The sequence below is a fragment of the Canis aureus genome, chromosome 22, assembly GCF_053574225.1.
Source record: "Canis aureus isolate CA01 chromosome 22, VMU_Caureus_v.1.0, whole genome shotgun sequence".
Taxonomy (NCBI): Eukaryota; Metazoa; Chordata; class Mammalia; order Carnivora; family Canidae; genus Canis; species Canis aureus.
The window spans coordinates 5,974,237-5,995,061 of record NC_135632.1 but is presented as its reverse complement, the minus strand read 5'-3'; the positions used below and the strand labels follow the sequence as shown (position 1 = coordinate 5,995,061).

Sequence of the window (20,825 nt, the reverse complement as noted above, 5' to 3'; positions counted from 1 at the left end):
TCTCACTGTGTGCCTATCATAAATAAATTAAAAAAAAAATTAAAAAAAAATTATATTAAGAACTTCAAAGTTTGTATATTGAGTGAGTCGATGAGGATATATTTGCAACAAAAAGTCATGAGACAATGACAAATTAAGTTGAAGAATTGGTCTCAAAGTTTAACATTCCTAATCAATTAAGAAACAAAAGTTACCTTCTAATTTTCAAAGTAAAATTACAAATGGGAGAATTCATTCTAGAAAAGGAGAAATGATTAAGTGTCCTTAACCTGATATTTTAAAAATGTGATTGGTCATTCAAATTGCCCAGCCATATGCATGTATTTTTATATTTTTTACAAGTTCGAGGGTAAGAGACTGTAGGATGAACTAAGAGAAGTATATCACTCTAAGGATGAAAGAAAATGAAAGAATAAGAGTCCTTTACTGCTATTCTTAAAAGTCACATAATGTGAGTTTTTTTATCTTTACTCTTTCTAACATTTTTTCTTCCTTTTATTTTTTTCATCAGTTTTACTAAAGTGTGCCTAGATGTGATATTTTTGGTATTTACAGTATTGGAGAGCAGTAGTTCTTTGTAAAACTCTAGCTTGGTATCTTTACACAGCTCTGGAAAATGTTTTGCCTATATCTCTTGAACTGCTGCGTCAGTCTCATGTTCCCTCTTCTCTTTTTCTCTTTTACACATACACCATTTCCAATATCACTTATGTCTTCTAATTTTGTTTCTTTATCTTTCAATCTTCTTTTCTCTTTGTTTTCATCCTGGTTATTTTTTACTGACCTACATTTTTTGTTTTTTTATATCTAATCTGCTGGTAATTTACTCACTGAGTACTGAATTTCAGTTATTATATTCTTCAGTTCTGGAACTACTATTTGATTATTTTATATATATTCCCATATTTTCTGAAACTCTTTATCTTGTCATCAATTTTATTGCATATATTAATTACAATTATTTTTAAGTTTCTGTTTATCACTTCACTGCCTAGATCATCTGTCGGTCTATTTCTAGCATATATTCCTTCTCTTGTTTTTTGGTCATTTGGTACTCTTTTGTAGATTTTTTAAAAATTCTAACCATTGTATACAAAAGACTACTGAGATAAGGAACTCTATATGACATTATCTTCCTCAAAGAATATTTAATTATTCCAGTGATTAGTTAGTATAAGGGCAGATTTCATCAGTCTAAGCAAGGACTGATAAAGTTTAAGAATAGGTTTCAAGCTTTGTTAAGAGCTGTAATATTTTTACTTTATTCGTATTCTTGAAAATTTTGTGTGTTACCATTGGCTCTCTTTCTCAGCAGATTCTTATTTCCAATTTGTGTTCTTCTGGTGTTGTGAGACTACGAAAATTTTTCTTTGCCTTTTTGCCTGCTTTCTTCTGTTTTTCAGTCTCTTACACTTTGGAAGATTAATGCTTGACAAATGTTTCAAGGAAAAGAATGTTGCCATCACTTCTTTATAAACTCATCTTTTCTAGATCTTGTTATTTTGAGTCTGACCTACCTTAGTAGCTATATTTTTACTTTCTCATCCCAAGTTTCACAAGCATTTTACACAGACACTTTCTGCTTAAACCTGAGCCTCACACTATGAAATGGAAAATAATAGCACATGTTTCACTGTGAAAAAGCAGCTAAAGTATAGCTCCTTTCAGTGTCTTTCTCTTCTCTTTCTGATCTGTACCTCCAATCCTGGCTACTTTAATTGCTCTCCAATGCCTACATAGGCAAAACAAAAACAAAAACAAACAAACAAACAAAAAAAACAAACCCTAAACTGAGATTTTATAGTAGCTTTTTACTGGAGAACTTGTGTAATACCAGCTATCCAGCAGATTTGGAAGATTTTTAGAACTAATTTTTTGACCTTTTGTTTTCCCTCTAGGCCTTACTTTTTGTTATGTGGATTATGTTGTACCAAGTTGGAATTTTTCTTAATATACTAGTGAAAATTTTCTTATGTAACATTTTAGAAATACTGGCAAATTTATATGAAAACTATGCTACTTAGTTGTTTTGTCCCAAATCAGAGAAAAAAGAAGTTGGGGAGGGGCCATGGTTTATCCCTATAAGATAAATTGTTTTCATTATTTATGTGTCCAAGAGAGAGATAAAGAAGAGAATTGGTTCGAGTTAAGCATTTTTGTTTTGTTTTCCTAAAATAGCGTTCCTAGTGGGATTAAATTATATTTTGGCCAGCTTATTACATTTATTTGCCAATGAATGAGTCCAAATATGAAGGAATTTTGTTTCTATTTGGATTGATATAATTAGCCTGTCTATAAATAGATTATTTATATCTGTATATTTTAGCTGATGACTTGTCTTATAGAAGATAAATCCTTATTTTAAAATGTTCAGAGTGTAGAAGAGAAGACCCAAAGGAAGAAATAGTTGTCCCTGCTGATGTCGTGTGCATACTATAGTAGAAGAAATAGTGGGGCAGTGGAATAGGGAATGCATATACATATAGTGGAATCTCAAAAATGACATGCATTACAAAATAAGTAATTATGAAACACAGATTATAAGAAAAACTATTCAAAGACACAAAAGAACTATCAGTGAAGAATATAAAACAAGATAAATTTTTTGCTAGAATTTTAGGATTACAAGTTATGGATCTCCTTGCATGATTTTAACTTAGATATGAGAATATAGTTACATAATGTTACCTAGTGTGTTTAATGCTTTACTTCTATGTAATCTAAGTGAAATGACATATCTGGTATTATGTGACTTATTTTAAGAACAAAATTCCCATTGTAATTCCTGTTGTAGAGATCTTAAATATTTCATGTTGTGCTGACAATGCTTAGATTCTTATCTCAAAGAACTGTATTTTGATGTGGTTATTGACTTTTCTCTTCAATAATTCTAAATGGAGAAATACAGAAATGAAATTTCTTTGTTCTTTGTTCTCATGTGGTAACTGTTAAGGTGAGTCTCAAAAAGAGTATTGAAAACATATGATTTTAGTGACACATGAAAAAAATAAAGCTCATCTTTATGGTAATAAGTTCCAATTAAACATAGCTTAATTAAACAGTGTTACTGGGCAGCCTGGGTGGCTCAGTGGTTTAGGGCCGCCTTCAGCCCAGGTGTGATCCTAGAGACCCAGGATCAAGTCCCACATCGAGCTCCTTGCAGGGAGCCTGCTTCTCCCTCTGCCTATGCCTCTGCTTTTCTCTGTGTGTGTGTGTCTTCCATGAATAAATAAATAGAATCTTTAAAAAATAATAAAAATGAAAAATAAAGTGTCACTAACTATGTAATAGTTTGAAATAAGGCATTATTATGTCTAGCTTGCATATCAATTTTATGTTCTTTTGATTTAAAAAAACATTTGGAGAGATTATTGCTTTTAAGCTTCAGAAAATTTAAGAGGCTTATTGTTTCCCAATAACACCTGAGAATAGCTGAGAGATGAATTTTTCATGGTCACCTACAAAGTCAGGAATGTGACTCAATTTTTAATTTATAATCCACTATGGTTTTAAATTCTATTGTTTATTAACAACTGAAAATAATCAAATAAAACATTTTATTTTCAGTTTGACTACAAGTTTAGTCAAACTTGCTTTGAAGTGGAAAAATTAATAAAAATTATATGATTTCACCTTCACTCATCTTCTACAGATGAATTATTAGTGTAATTCTTGATCAATAAGACTATTTGTTTTCTTTTTTGCTTTTGTGAACTCTTAAGAGAAATAGTGAAGCAGAGTGGCCAATTATCTACTGTAATAGCACCATTCAATCTCTACAATAATGTATATATATTCTTCAAAGATTGTCACAGGATATATACATCTAGGTGGATAAGGGACTGATTATTAAAAGAGAGAATATTAGAAAACATAAAATGCAAAATGAAGAGATATATGACTGAAGTGGATGTGAAAAAACACACAGAATTTTCTATTTCATTTTCAACCAATAGGGAAAACTATGCAGAACAGGTGGCATTGCATACAGAAGAAAAATAGGTACTTTGATCATCTGGTAAAGAAAAGGCATTTTAAAAGCAATTTTGATTCACTTGTAAATTTATTCCAATTTTAGATTCTCTTTGTATTTTTTTCATTTGCTGCTAAAGTATAATTAGAATCTAATGTAAATTTTCTCCTGTGCTTTAAGAATCTTGACATTTAACACCTCATTTTAACAATACCTTTCATACAGTGTAGTTTCCTTTTATAGTCATTACACTTTAAAAAAAAATTCTGCTTTCATGGAAAAAAAAAGATAAAAACAGTATTAGAATAACTGACAATTCAAAGGCAACAAAGGGGCCCCAAGTCACAGATAGCTAAATAAACACAAAGGAAAAGTTATATATTGCTCCTAAGTAGAATTAAATTATAGCTGTAAAAATACAAATGGCTCAATCTGTATTATCTTTTGTTGGTACAGCAGCTTATTGCTAAAAATACTGACAATTATAAATATAGTCCTTTTCCTTCTGCCATTGGAGCTATCATATCTTCCTATGAAAGTCACAAGTGAGAGATGAATTTGACATCTTGGGTAGGAAATTGAATAGAAGCAAGAAATCAAGTAGAAATTCAAATCTCTGTCCTCTCATAGGAACATATGAAAGTGACTTCCATAATGGCAAAATTTTCTGAGAACATTAAATTAGAATTTTAAGGACCTTGTTTATTCCAAATCAATATGACTCAAGAGATTGAAAAAAAATCATGCCTTTTGAGAATAACGCATACTGTCATTCTGAATAGGCAAGACATATTTGTGAAATGTCCTAAAAAACAAAGACTAGAACAGGGAGAAATATTAAATTTACTTTTACCACAAAATCTTCCCAGAATTTAATTTAAAATTAAAATAATTTCATCTTCATTATTTTTATAATCATTGCCAAATGTTTATTGGGTCCCTACCAAGTACAGAACAGAGAATTAAGTGTTGCCATCCCTGAAGAAATGATAGTCCCTATTTACAGGGGCACACTATCTGGTTAGAAAAGAGAAAGTAAGTTTCTATTGACATATGTTCCCACTACTTATATGACTATATTGCCGTGTTTGGAACCATACAATTCTAATAATTCTTTGGACTTTCAATTAATACGTTTTTTTTTTTTTTCTTGAAGTTGAGACAGTGGAAGTTGTAGGAAAATCTACCTCAAATCTCAGATCATCAAACCCTACTGTGTCTTCAGCAGGGACTTAAGGTATCAGTAACTCCCTACTGAAATCAGAGTTTAATGGGCAGTGTGTTTTAAGTTTGTCCTATAATATTAGAAGTCTTCAACTTAACATCATTAGAAATGAAAAATACTTTAAAGAAAACCTAACTTTTTTTTACAGTGATATCAGTTGCAGAATATGAATCACACTGTGTAGTCACCTAGCAACTATTTATTTGATATGAGATTTTAGCCTAAAACAGACATTTTTCCCACGACTAAATTCTATTTCAAGTCCATCACATCTATTTTCACATGGATGTCCTGATAGAAACCATAATAACTTAAACTAGAATAGGCAAGTGACAGATCTGCTCATAGTGAAAGCTGCCATGGGACTAAAGCATAGATGCTGGTGGTACTCACTGACTCTGGACATATTCAGGGTGTTATTTCATGAACTATGTTCAGTATGAGAGGACAACCAATGGGAAAGTTACTGGATTAAATACCACAAAAAGAAGAAAACTTGATGTATCTGTCTTTGTTCTTTCCTTTTCCGGGCTTCTCTGTGATACAACACTCTTCACATTTTATCATAATGATCTCTTTGTGTTACTTTTTATCCAGCCAAACTATAGGCTCTTTGAGTAGAGCCTGTCTTACTTACCAAGAGGTAGGAAAAGTGCTTACATCACTGTAAATTAAAAAAAAAAATGTGTAAATGGATGAATAAGGGTCTAAAATGCTGTGTTATCTGTCAGAGAAATAAGGAACAAGTTGTAATAATGTCATAGGGTCTTGAGGTCCATGATTTTATACAACCCAGCAGAATTATAGAACAAGAAGTTGAGAGGCTTCGTATTCATTACTAGCTCTGATATTATAATTTGTTGAATAAATACTGTGCAAATGCTGAAAGACAGGATGAACAATTCCCAAGCAGCCCTGGAATCATAATTTGGAGTTATTTGAAGTTTTGCTCGGCCACAAATTTGAATCTCATGTATTCTGCATGAGCTGGTGAGTCACTCAGCTGGTAATGGAGCCTAGCCTTGAACATCCCAGGTTATGTTTTGTCACAACTGAGAGCTCTGAGAGTTTGGCGCTCTCAACTCTGAGGCTGTAGAGTTCTGTATGTCCTAAGACCTGAAAAAAAGGGAGAAAGCACAAATTTAGTCAAACGTTCACTATGCACTTCTCAGGGCAACTTTGATTTTTTTTTTTTTTCTGCTTTCCATCACATACATGGTAACCCTCACAAGAGATTTAAAAAGTCCTTTCAGCATGAACATTGCATTGCATAAAAATTTTTTCATGTAAGTTAAAAAAGTGAGATGCTGGGGGTATAGCTCAGGGGTAGAGCATTTGACTGCAAAAAGGTGAGATGAGGGGCACCTGAGCAGCCCAGCTGGTTAAGTGTCTGACTCTAGGTTTCAGCTCAGCTCAGGTCCTTCCAGCTGTGAAATCAGTCACACATCAGGCTCTGTGCTCAGTGCCAAGTCTGCTTCAGATTCTCTCTCCCTCTTCTCTCTCTCTCTCTCTCTCTCTCTCAAATAAAAATAAATAAATAAATAAATAAATTCTTATAAAAAAGGTGTGATGATAAAAAAAAAAAAAAAGGAACCATATTGGCATTTAGGTGAGAGCCAGGAGCCTGTGCAAACATTGCGGTATAGATAAATTTGAAGTTTCAAGGCAATTTTGAGATTTATCATTCATGAATTTCACCAGTTTACTGTGCATGAAAGAATAAAGGAAAAGTTTGAGAAATGGAAAAAATGTATTTATTGTACACTCACATTAAGGTCTCCTGTGAAGCACTTATCTTACAAAAAAAGTGGTAATTCAGTGAAACATAAAATATCTGATTATTTTCAAAAACTACGACATGGATGGAACTGGATGGTATTAGGTTGAGTGAAATAAGTCAATCGGAAAAGGACAAACATTACATGGTCTCATTCATTTGGGGAATGTAAAAATTAGTGAAAGGGAATATAGGGAAAGGAGAGAAAATGAGTGAAAATATCAGTGAGGGTGACAAAACATGAGAGACACCTAACTCTGGGAAATGAACAAGGGGTAGTGGAAGGGGAGGTGGGCGGGGGGGGTTGGGGTGACTGGGTTACGGGCACTGAAGGGGGCACCTGGCAGGATGAGGACTGGGTGTTACGCTAAATGTTGGCAAATTGAACTCCAATAAAAACAATTTTTAAAAATCAAATAAATAAATAAATAAATAAATAAATAAATAATAAAGTACAATAATCAATTAAACAGAGGTCAATTTTTGTTGAGATGAAATTAGTCAAAGAAAAGATAAACATTAAAAAAAAGAAAAGATAACATTGAGGACAGCTGGGTGGCTCAGTCAGTTAAGTGTCTACCTCTGGTTCAGATCATATTCTCAGGATTCTGGGATTGAGCCCCTGCTTCTCCCTCTGCCCACTCCCTGCTCGCTCTCTCTCCTTGTCTCTCAAATAAGTAAAATCATTTAAAAAAAAAAAAAAGAAAAGATAAACATTGAATAAACTGACACCATGGCTTCTAAAAATAGAAAAGTAATAAAAGGTAAAGATTAAATCAACTCACAAGAGGAAGAAGACACAAATTCAGAGACAAAACCAAAAGCAATGAAAGTATAAATGGGAAACAGTGCCGTACTCATTAAAATTGTCTATTAGAATTGTCCAATGCAATTTATATCAGAAATTATCATTGGAATTGGAGACATAGAGATCCAATCAAGTAATAGAATTATATGCATTTTCTTCATGAATATGAACATTATCCTTATACTGATCATCAATATCTACAGCTCTCCTTCTATACATTTGTTATAATCGTGGCTCTATTATTTGGATGTTTATTGGTATAATGGCAATTTTCTCAATAGACAGAAATCTCTAAGAGGTAAAGGCCAAGCCTGAATTGCTCACCCCTAAATTCCCAGTGCCTAACACAGAGTGTGACACACAGTAGGCGCTTAAATACCCTGTTGAACTTGTAAGTGAACAATGATCTGCATTGGTTCTTCAAGGATTCAACTGTGAACAGTGCTATCTTTGACTATCACTAAACATTTTAAACTTGAAAAGTAGACAGAGTTGTGGCTCCTACACCTCCAAAAACAGGTTTGCTGTGAGCTGAATATATCCAGGAAACAGGAAAGGAGAGATGAGGATCTGGCAGGGGTATGCCCACCGGGATGCTCAGATGCTAGCTTGCTCTCTGCTACCTGGATATATTTAAATCCAAACCTAAATGAATAATTAAATTCAACTGCATGAAGGGCTGCTTTTTCTTTTGGTCTATGGAATTTATTTTGGTGGTTCTTAAAGTGTGGTCACTCAAGCAACAGCATCAACATCATCTGTAAATTTGGTAGAGATGTAAATTTTTTGGCCCCATACCAGACCTACTCAGTCAGAAACTGGGAATGGGGCCCAGCAATCTGTGTTTAACAAGCCTGCAAGTGATTCTAAGGCAAGGTAAAGTGTGAGAAACTCCAAATACTGAGTGAAGTGAAAATTACAGTAAATAGACTATTTAACGAATTGTCATCCCACATCCTTTGTTGTTAGGGAGTCCCCAATAAGCGATATTGTAATCCCGACTCTGGTGGTCCCATCAGTATCTGGACTCCAAGCCATTCAGGGTCCACATGAGCAGCAGTTGCGGTTGTCCTTCTTTGATTTTTGGAAGAAGTAAGACAGAACTGTAAATTATTTATATTGCACTTACATATAACCCTACATCTAATAATCAATGCTATTTTCAAATAAGTTTAAGAATACAGGAAATGCATTAGAGAAAAAAAGAAAATATGACTTATTAGTTCTTATCAGTTCTACTTATAATTCCCTGTGAGACTTTTTTCTCCAGGTTCTTTTTTTTTAACAACATACAATATACTGCACATATTTAAAAGCATACAATTTGATTCATTTTCACATATGTAATATGATGAACCATCAACATAAGACAATGAGTATATCAATAATCTTCAAAGGGTCCTTGCAGTCATTCCCACTCAACTTTCTCTGTCCCTCTTCCATCTCCAGGCAACCACTGTTATATTTTCTGTCACTATAGATTAGTTTTTATATTCTAGAATTTTGTATAGCTGGAATCATAAACCTTGTATGTTTTCTTGTCTCAATTCTACTGCTTAGCATAATGATGTTGAGATTCATCCATTTTGTAGCATTTATCAATAGTCCAATCCTTTTTATTGTGGACAAGTATCCATTATACAGACAAATCACAGTCTGCTAATCCATTCACCTGTTGACAGACCTTTTGGTCATTTCTAGCTTGAGATATTATAAATGAGGTTGTTAATGTGAGCTTATATACAATTCTTTGTAGGGACATAAGCTTTCATTTTCCTTAAAATGCTAAGGAGTGGACTGACCAAATTATATTATAGGTGTATGTTAAACTGATTCCGAAACTGTCAAACTCTCAAAGTAATTATATGATTTTACATTACCACAAACAGTTTATAAGATTTCCAGTCTCTCTACTTCATTGCCAACCTTTGGGATGCTCAATCTTTTTAATTTTAGCCATTCTAAAATATTTCCTTTTTAATATTTCCTAACTTAATTTCATGCACAGTATTTTTCAATCTCACACATCAAAGTTTTTATATTTAAGAGTTCAAATTGGTGGTTTTGTATCTTTCCATGTCTCTCTTTAATTCTTTGAACATATGTAATATAGTTGTAATAGCAGTCTCAATGTCCTTGTTTGCTGCTTTTAACATTCCATCAATTTTAGACCCCTTTTAATATATTGGTTTTTTTCTCCTCAACATGGCTCATGTTTTCTTATTGCTTTGCAAGTCTATAATGTTTTTGATTCTATTTTTAGCCATTTGTGAGTTTTACTCTGAATTCTGGACAGTTTTGCTTGTATACAAATATTCCTGAGGTTTGTTCTAGGATGCATTTAAGTTATTTGCAAACAGTTTGTTCTTTTGGGGGTCTTAATTTTATATTTGTTAGAATCAGAGTAGTGTTACTCAAGACTAACTTGAGTTAGTCACTCAACTAGTGACTACTAGTCACTCTTCAGGCAACTTTTTTGTTTTCTCTACCCAGTGCCATTTGAGGTTTTCCAATTCCAATGGTGGTAACAGGCATTACTCCAGATCCCAATTGAGCGCTAAGCACTGTTACTTCTAATACTATCAGGTGGTCCTTTCCTTAGCCTGGCGTAGTCTCCTTGCGTGTGTGTTAGTACCCAGCTGCATATTCAAGGGGTGTCTTTGCCAGGTTTCTGAATCTCTCTCTCTCTCTCTCTCTCTGTTGCTCTCTTCTTCCTTATACTCTACTGCAGTGTCTAGCTACCTCAGTCTACTTACATTTCCATCTCCTCCATATACTGGGCTCCTACTGAATCTCTCTTTCTTGGCCTAGAAACTCTTAAGGAAATAAGTTTCAGCATTTGCTAGGCTCACCTTTTGGTTTCCTATTTCTCAGGTCTCACTCTCCTTCATCATCTGACATCTATCATCTTAAATCTGTTGTTTTAAATGCTTTGCCTTTTGGGAGGGGAATTATTTCAAATCGGAAGACAAATCCAATCTTTGTTACTCCATTTTAACTGACAATAGAAATATCTTCTCATATTTTTAAAGTCACCATTGGAATAAATGATCTACAAAGACCAACTCAGCTATAAAAATTAGCAATTCTTTCACAGGTCAGAACATTCACATCTGTGTTGCATAATCAGACCCAGTTATGTACTACCCAATAGGCTCCTTTGACATGTCCTTTGCAGACCTCAACTTCCTGACTTTGTTCTTGGTCTGAGCAGCCCTTGCTTTGACTCACACAGTTTTGAGGATGATAAATTCTAACTACTGCCATGATCAGGTCTAGAAACCTCCAGCTAGTAGAGACCACTGTCTCCAAATCCTGGCAGGTCAAAGCTGTGAAGGCTGTGGCTTCTCTGACGGCTCTGTGGAAGAGCTAGGTCATACAGCCCAGGAGTGTGAGGACTTCATAGCTCCTGGAGTGGATTTGACCAGTGAGAACAGTAGAGCTGTCAGATGAATTACTCTTCTACTAGAACCTCATGCCCACCTAAGAGATAGCTCCCAGATGTAGTAATTTCGTGAAGCTTGTCTAGAGATATCCTCCTATGTGACTAAATAACTGAGTGCATTTTCTTGTGAAATCATAGATAGGTGGATTCATTTCTGGCCCTTGTTCCTGCCTCATTTCCTTTTTCCTTCACTCTTACTGCCCTTGCACATAGTATTTCACTCCTACAAAAGAACATTAGTGTGTACAACTTGGTTCTGACTATTTTCTAGAGTACTTAGGCTAATGGAGGAAAAAAAGAGAATATAAGAAAGACAATAATCATTCCCTTATATAACATTTACTTGTTCCATTTTTATACTCCAGTAGTCAAATTTTCTGTTTATTTTATTTTTATTTTTTTTTTAATTTTTTTTTCAATTTTTATTTATTTATGGTAGTCACAGAGAGAGAGAGAGGCAGAGACACAGGCAGAGGGAGAAGCAGGCTCCATGCACCGGGAGCCTGATGTGGGATTCGATCCCAGGTCTCCAGGATCGCGCCCTGGGCCAAAGGCAGGCGCCAAACCGCTGCGCCACCCAGGGATCCCAAATTTTCTGTTTAAATCAAGAAACAAAATATTTTAATTTAACATGTTGAAATTTTAACCCAAATTTACAGAGCTGTGAGAAATATTATCAGAAACTATTGATCTTGTGGAAGGGAAAATAACAAAACATGAATGTTCATTTCTAAAACAGCTGCCAAATCAGGGCAGGCAGAAAATTCCATATGCAGGTGGAATGTCACTGTGAATGCTGGAATTTTAGAGCTCTTATCTAGAACATGATTTGGAAGATTTGTAGGAGAATGATGATCTAAACACTTGAGGCAACGTGTAGTTTGCCTGCATTTGTAAATACCAGGATGACTTTAAATAGAAGAAGCTAAAAATGTTTTTCACTCGGTGCTCTGTCCTGTGTCACAGCTTTGTGATTTGTTTAAACAGATTTCTTCAGCCCAGTGGAGTGATATTAAGCATGTAACTCCTAACCCAAAGTTACAGAGTATGCATTAGTTGGAGAAAAGATCATTTGGTAAATTATGAATTTGAAAGTGAATAAATAAGTTTTAAAAGTTGTGTAGAAAGCATATTTTTAATCAAAAACCCGTTATAATGTGAGATTTATTCATGAAATACTAGATTAGTACAGTGGGAGTCCTAACCAAATTATGATTTTTTTAACCTTCCTTTAATAAACTATTCTTGTTTATTCATAGAAACCAATAAAGTGACATAAAGAGAACTAAAGCTCTTTCCATTTTTTTTAATGCAATTTATTTAAAGAATCTTAAATCCTAGTATTGTGGGTTGGATTGTATTCCCCAATAAGAAATATCCTACTCTAATACTATGTGCCTATGACCTTATTTGGAAATAGGGTCTTTGCAGATTAATTAAGTTAAAATGAACTAATGCTGAATTCGGGTAGACCCTAAATCCAGTGACTGGTGTCCCTATAAGATGAGGGAAATTTGGATTCTGACACATAGAACATGTGATGAAAAAGGCACAGACAGGCGCACCTAAAGTCAAGGATCACCAGCAAGCCCTAGCAGCCAAGAAGAGGCAAAGAAAGACGCTTCCCTAGAGACTTCAGGGAGAACGTGGACCTGCTGACACCTAGATTTCAGACTTCAAGCCTCCAAAAACATAAAAGAATAAATTTCCCTGTTTTAAGCCCCTTTGTTGTGACAATTTGTTACAGTAGCCCTAGGAAACTAACATACTTAGTTATAATTTTTGAAATACTTTTAAAATTCTTATGTGGTAGGTTTTATAAAAATTCAGTGAAGTTTATGAAGCTTTGTTTTCTGATATTATTACAAATTACACTAAGTTAAAGAATCTTTGAGGCTTATGTTTGAACTCCATATAGAAAATTGTATTGAAAAAAAATCTTATTTTCCATTAAGGAATTTCCTGTAATTCCTATTCAGTCCAATTTACCAGGTTGTTTGTAATATCTATATGTGAGTAGTGCTCTAGGCGATACCAACAATGCCAACACCATGACTTCAGACTTCTGGCCTCCTGCACTGTAAGAGAATAAATTTTTGTTGTTTTAAGTCACCTGGTTTGTTGTTATGGAAGCTCCAGGAAACAAACACAATACTGATAACTTCAAGATCTTATGTAAATGATAAGGGGATTCAAGCCCCACCCTTATGACCTCATTTAACATTAATTACCTCCAGGCACTTGGGTGATCAATTGAGCATCTGACCCCTGGTTTCCCCTCAGGTCTTGATCTTAGGGTCATGTGATCAGCCCCACATCTGGCTCTGCATGGAGTCTGTTTAAAACTCTCTCAATCTCCTTCCAACCCTCCCCTCTTCAATCTCTCTCTCTAAAAAAAAAAAAAAAAAAAAAAAAAAAAAAAGTCTTTAATATTAATTACCCCCATTAAAGGTCCTACCTTCAAATACCATCATTTGGGTGTTGAGGTTTCAACATACAAATTTGAGGGGGCTCACAATTCAGTCTGTACATTGTGATTATTTCTATTTCTTTAAATATTTTTAAAATTTTTTTATCTTCCCCTAATATGACCCCTTATTCCTGTAACCTTTTCCTTTTTAGAACCAAATTTCCCTATAACATTTTGTTCTTATGATTCATTTAGGGGTAACCACAACCTTAGGATGGCACATGCCATAGTTCTAAGGATTCAGAGAACTTTATCTTTTTCTTCAGAAATGAGCATGGAACCCAAAGAAAAACTTTCTTGGGCCTCTACAGAAAGAGAGTGGCCACTATAGATCATGTTCCCCCAGGGTCACCAGAATTAATCTTTACACAATGTGAGTGAGCCTGCCAGAAAATAAAAACACTCAGAAGAAAGTAAGGCCAGAAAGAAGAAAGACACTGCTAATATCCAAACACTCAATGCAGTCCATCAGACTGGACCCATATATAGGCTTTTAATTTACCTGGGTCAATAAATTTCATATTTTTGTTTAAGCTAGATTAAGTTGGCTTTCTGTTATTGGTATTAGAGTCCTGATTACAACAACTCTGGAGTTTTAGAACACTGAGAAGTATAAATCATAATCACATAGCAGAGGAGATGGGATCTCACTTCTCAGATTAAATGAAAAGATTGCATTTTTGGTCTTTGGTGCTTTGTCTTACTCTCTCTGGATCACTTACCCTGGATGGAGCCAGTGACATGACATGAGGCCCACCTGGTGAGGGACCACCTGAGTGAGACAAAGCAAATCTTCTCCTCATTCCTCAAACCAATTAGGGCCTTTAAATAAGACCACAGCCTCAAGCTGACAGCTTGACGCAGTGTCATGAAAGACTTTGAGCCAGAGGCAGCCAGCTTCACCATGTGTGGATTTCTGATGTGCTGACATTATGAGAGTATAAATGTTTATTGTTTTAAGCTGCTATTTTTTAGAATAACTTGTTATATGGCAATAGATAACTAATAAAACCACTTAAAATGATATATCTTTGAAGCTATTGGAAAGCAGTATTACATAACATAATTTACTATAATATATTGTCTACAAACAGAGATAAATCTATTGACCATTTATGAGTTGTTTTCTAGATAAGACACTGATTTACATTAACACAGAGGATCTCAACCCATATAATCTCGGTAACAGGAAGGAAGCATCAAAGTATAAAAAGCACAATTTGTGTTTTACACCCTTGAATTTGAGTGCTGAGTCAACCCAAATGTACTAAATGACCCTGGGCAAATCATTTAAATCTATGTGCTTCTGTTTCCTCTTCTGTATAATAGAAATATGAAAATCCACTTAGAGAGTTTTCTGGGGATTATAAATAATACATGTAGAACATTAAAACTATGAATGGGTCCATAAGACTGGAGCTCAATAATACATGGTTATAATTTCTTTGACTAGTAGCATTCACTTCAAGATGTAAGAGCAGATTAACAATAGAAATACATACCTCTGATATGGGCATGATGCTTGGGTGTGGACCCAAGTTGTGACTAACTTGCTTGTTGGCATTGTTTTTTTTTTTTTTTTTTTTTGTATTTTTTTTAACTATTTAAAATATATTTTAATGAGAACACTTTCTCACTACCTTTAAATTATTTACATTTTTTAATATGAAATTGCTCTGCAACTAGGACTTAACAGCTTTCTGATCTACAGGGTTTAGATGCCACGGCACTACTAATTCCAGTGCTCTTGAGGCAAGTCTTCCTCTGTTGGGAGTCCCTGTGGCAGCTTCAGGGCCTTGATCCTTATCAAATGCTTAACCGCTTTCAGTTTTGCATTCACTGAAGGGATGTTCTTGTGAACTTGAGGAGGATGTGCTTTCTCTAATCCAAGCATATTTATTATATCTTTTTCCCAATATGGATGTCTCTTTGTACTTTTTATTCTGGTAACAATATGCAGTTTATGAGGGTGCTGTGGATCCCCACCATATTTTTCATGATCTGCAGGTGAAGGTTGAAACACTTTATCCGGAATTCTTGACTTCGTTAATTTTTGACGAATACAGTCTGTACAAATAAGAGGCTCCACAACTTTTGTCATCAGTTTGAAGTTGGTCTGGGGGCTTCTGAACAATTTGAGTGCAAAATCCCTGCCATGATTGTGCTGACCTTTCTCTTCAGGCGAGGGAAAGGAGAACAGAGGAAGGACCACCTGGGCTTGGCATTGGGTTTTAACTGATTGGCTGACCCTACACAGTTCAGGTTTTCATATATAAGTCTGCTTGTGGTCCTTCTTTGAAACTCACTGGGAAATTACACCATGCTGAGTAGAAGATACATATATTCAATGTGTGAGTTAAGTCAGTTTTTCCCCAAATGGGACTTTCTATTGTCAATATTTAACCAACTGTCCCCAAGCCTCTCTTTAATATATCCCTTTCTGTAAGAGTGTTAAAGAGTTTCATAGATTTATTTACTTGTTTATGCCATAGTTGAGCCTAATATTTTCTATTAGTCTAAATCATACCAATCTTCATCATATCCCCTGAGGCCATTTAGGTAGGATTACATATCATCAGTTTGCAATTGGGAAAATCAGTACGTTGAGAAGTTAAATCCATTTGTAGTGTGGAAAGAATCAAAGCTTTTTACTGATTCTGGAGAATTCTATCTTTTCTATAGTTTAGGAAGTTGCAAAATAAGAATTACATGTCAACAGAATCACTGATGTAGTAAACATGAAATTGTCTCTCAGTATATTCAAGTCTGATTAGATCCTTATTAGGGAATAATATCCAGTCTGGCAATCCATAAATAAAGCAGATATCTCAGATAGTATGAAATAATAAAAGAAAAATTAATAGTTAAGTGTTAATATGAAGCATAGCCACAGAATTGCCATGAAGGTGATACCCAAGTACATTAGATAGGATATAATAGATTTTGTCGTTTATAAACCCAGTGTTTGATGTTTAGTTTAACAGACCAATAGATAGTAACATAAAAATTATAACCATTTTTTCAGATTCCATCAATATGTTCTCATTATAGAAAAAAAAAAAAAAAAAAAGAGAGAGGGATCCCTGGGTGGCTCAGTGGTTTAGCACCTGCCTTTGGCCCAGGGTGTGATCCTGGAAAGCTGGGATTGAGTCTCCCATCAGGCTTCCTTCATGGAGCCTGCTTCTCCCTCTGCCTGTGTCTCTGCCTCTCTCTCTCTCTCTCTCTCTCTCTGTGTATCTCTCATGAATAAATAAATAAAATCTTTAAAAAAAAGAGAGTGAAAAAGAGAATGCCAAAGATTGTTTTAAATCATTCATAATTCCAACATCCAGAGATAATTTATTATAATTTGACATATATATCTATAATCTATCTAAATGAATACTATAATATATGTGTATATAGAAATATATATATATATATGTAATTTAAATCTATAAATCGCATATTTGGGATTTTACCGAAGACATAGTTTTGTGTGAATGGTACTTTTTCAATTTAACAGTAACATAATGTCAAATCTGGCTTAATGTTTAATATGTCATGAATTGTGTAGAGCAGTATAGGCTGGACACTGCATAAATCTAAGGGATATCATCATTTACCTAGACTATGACACACATCCTGGTGTTGTATAATGTGACAGCCTATGTTAAGCATTCTAAAAAACATTTGAAATGGCCACATAGTTGCTCATTACATAACAATGCCATTCTTTATTAATGATTAGTCTACTGTTGGATGTTTAACTTGTTTCCATTCTTTATATTATAATTAATGCTATATGAAATCATCTGTACAAAAATATTTGTATTCTCTGTGCATTCAAGTATAATATATATAAGTCAAAAGATAATTTTATTTATTTTTCAAAACAATTTTTCTTTTTTTTTAAGATTTTATTTACTTCTTCATGTGAGAGGCAGAGAACAAAGGCAGAGGGAGAAACAGTCTCCCTGCAGGGAGCCCGATGTGGAACTCGATTCCAGAACCCCGGGATCCCAACCTAAGCCAAAGGCAGACACTCAACCACTGAGCTGCCAGGTGCCCCCAAAGATAAACAATTTTAAAGATTCTTTATATATGCTGAAATATGTAACAAATGCTTTAGACTAATTACTTTGGATTCCTGTTTTTCATTTCAGCCTGTAATTAAGCCATCACAGTTCCCTTGGTTTCAAGCAAATAAATTTATTTCAACAAGAAGAAATATCTATATGCATATGTATTTATCTATTTGAAACATAGAAGAAAATATCACACAGAATCCTAGGCACTCAGGGCTATAAAGAAATGGAATCAGGAACTCAAAAGCCTTTAGCAAATTAATTAGTACTAAAATTTCACCTGTCTCTGAATTTACATGCTATTCTCCTCTCTCCCCACCTCTTTCCTTTTCCTCTCTCCTCTCCTTCTCTGTCTCTCTCCCTCTCTTCTGTTCTCCTTCTTCCATCCTCCTCCTCTCCAGCTTTTGGGATTTCCCATGGTCTAAAATATCCACAACACACCTTATTTCATATTTGCACTCAATTTGACCAGTCCACATCAAAATAACATATTTGAAACAAGTAACACGTTCCTAGGAGTTAAACCTTATTGACCTTTCTCAGGCCAGTTGTTTATTCTCACTTAATTGATAAGAACAAACATTGAAGATCCATGTAGTACAAATATGATTATTATGGCCCATCACAGGAAGGAATTTCTAAAAGAAAGGCAAGCACTATGATATAGACACTGTAAAATATGACGACACAGTGCCATAATCAATAATCTGATTGATAGAATTGTGGATTCTGAACTGATAGAACACTGAAGATAATCCAGTGACTTCAAATTCTCTTTAGTTTAACTCTTAGGGAATCATGAAAGAACCATAGAAACCAATATAGTAAGAGAACAAATAGATACTGGATAAATTGACTCTGGGACCCCAGAGTTTCACTACAGCTGTCCACTTGTATATGTTTCATATATTGTCCTTTCCTATAAGTTTCAGAGGAAGAGAGATGAAGAAAGAGAGAATGTGGGATAAGGGAAGGGGGAAGAGAAGAAAGGAGAGAAGAATTCTGTGACCAAAAATCATCTGAAATAACTTACGTACTTTATCCTCTTTGTTTTATCTAAGCAGGATCTTTTCCCTAAAAATAGCAGTGAATCTAGAATATGGGTGTATGGATTCAGTATCACACTTGTTTCATTATAAAATACTACCTCTCCTAGATTCCTAAATTCTCACTGATCTTACATTAAGATTTTTCTATAATGGGTTTCTTTAGGGAACATCCTTTTTGGATACTTTCCCTTAAGACTACAATAGTTTATGGAACACCCAAGAATAATTCTAAAACTACCTAGGAACTCTAAAACAGCAATTATCTTGCTGTGCAGCCAATGGAGGAATTAATCTGCTGCTCCAGGAACTATCACAGTTCCCTGTTTCAGTAACCTCCCCTCTGATGGCCCTATGCTCTCTCTTCCTCTCTCCCGAGGCAACAACCTTGTGACCAATCACCATCAATTCCTTCTGATGTTTTGCACATTTCACAGCACAAGGATTAAATAGCACTGGCTTATCTCCTCTATCAAGGAGAGGGTGGGACTCTGTCTCATAGTCTAATTTTGTTTTTTTCCTCAGAAAATGATGAATTGTCACTGGTTGCCTAGATGAATGAGACTAGAAAGACAGTGGGATTTTCCATTCTGTGCTCTATTAATATTCTCTTAAAATATCTAAAATCAAATACAAAATTCCCTTTGAACACATCCTTTCCTGACAGAAATTGATATTTTCCATTATCATAATGTTGATTATTTCACGTAAAACTAATACCTAAGCTTATGATGTTACAGTCTATTTACCCATCGTTTGCAAGCTCTGTTACTTAAGAAGGTATCTTCCATTTACTGACAATGAAAACTATTCTCAAATAAATTATTTCTCACTAATCTGGGTGACTAAAAATTGTTTTACTTCCTCATCTGGGGATAATTAATATGTTTAATATAGGGAGAAAAGGCACTTAAAATGAATCAGCATTAAATTGGCATGACAATTTCATTTGTAAAAATAGAGGAAAAGATTTTGATTGGAACTTTATCTTGAAAAATAAAACCAAAACTATAAAACTGTGATAAAATGCAATCTAACATTTAAATTCAATTTATTTACAATGGCAAACATGGCTCAGTTTTTAGAAAAGATAAAGAACATTGTTTTCTTCTTGATGTAATTTACTATCGGATGATACCATATCTGCACAAAACGTGTTTTTTTTTCAGCACGATAATGAGGATTATTTTTGCAAATATACATGTGCTTAATCAAGTTTTGTAAATATCTGTCTTAAGTCTTTGATTTTTAAAAATTGTTCTCTTTTGAAACCTCTGTTCTGTCCTCACTAGTGTTATTTTTTTCTCTTCCATTGCTTACTGCCTACTTGCCAATGGCTTCAAATGAGATCTAAGTATTTCTCTAATATCCTTTTTGTGGTCTCCATGGAATTCTGTTCTCTTTCGCACAGCTTAAAATTTCATTTGGCAATAAATTTGCAATCTATTGGCCTTCTAAATATCCAAGAATAGAAGCAGGCTAAGCTGCAAAGAGAAGGGAAGCTGCAGAAGAGGACTAAATAGATTCTACTGTTACAATAAGATGGAGGTAGGGAGAGCTCAATCTGTTGAGCATCCAATTCTTGATTTGGGCTCAGTTCATGATCTCAGAGTCCTGGGATGGAGCCCATTGTTGGGCTCTCTGCTTGAGATTTTCTTTCCCTCTGCCCTTCCTGCTCACTCCCTCTTTCTCTCTTTTTCTCTCTCAAATAAATAATTTTTAAAAAAATAAAATAAATTAAGATGGAGATTAAAGGATATTTGAGGAAAAACCAAATTTCCATGTTGTTTGTTCACTCATGATTTAGTTTTTATTCTCTATGTCATCTCATAACCTCTTGGAAAGCAAATACACAGATAAAAAGGGACCCCATATATAAGAAAAATGAGTCAATTAGCCTTTAAGATCTCTTAGAGAATTAAGAATACAAAACTAGCTCTACATTTATTAATTTAATCTATTTTTGCAAATCTTGATTTGTGTAGGTCATGCAGTCAAAACTCCTATGAAATCA

The 20,825-nt window shown here is 34.4% G+C and overlaps 1 long non-coding RNA gene and 1 pseudogene across 1 annotated transcript; both read right to left on the bottom strand.

The window, feature by feature from the left end:
- Window positions 1-5,951: 5,951 nt before the first annotated feature.
- On the bottom strand, window positions 5,952-9,238 carry LOC144293687 (uncharacterized). Its single transcript, XR_013360930.1, has 2 exons — window positions 9,207-9,238; window positions 5,952-6,314 (listed from the first exon to the last, which is right to left on the bottom strand). It is a non-coding gene; the product is annotated as an uncharacterized LOC144293687 (long non-coding RNA).
- A 6,192-nt stretch (window positions 9,239-15,430) lies between these two features.
- Window positions 15,431-15,799, bottom strand: LOC144294286 (large ribosomal subunit protein uL30m pseudogene; annotated as a pseudogene).
- Between the last annotated feature and the right edge of the window lie 5,026 nt (window positions 15,800-20,825).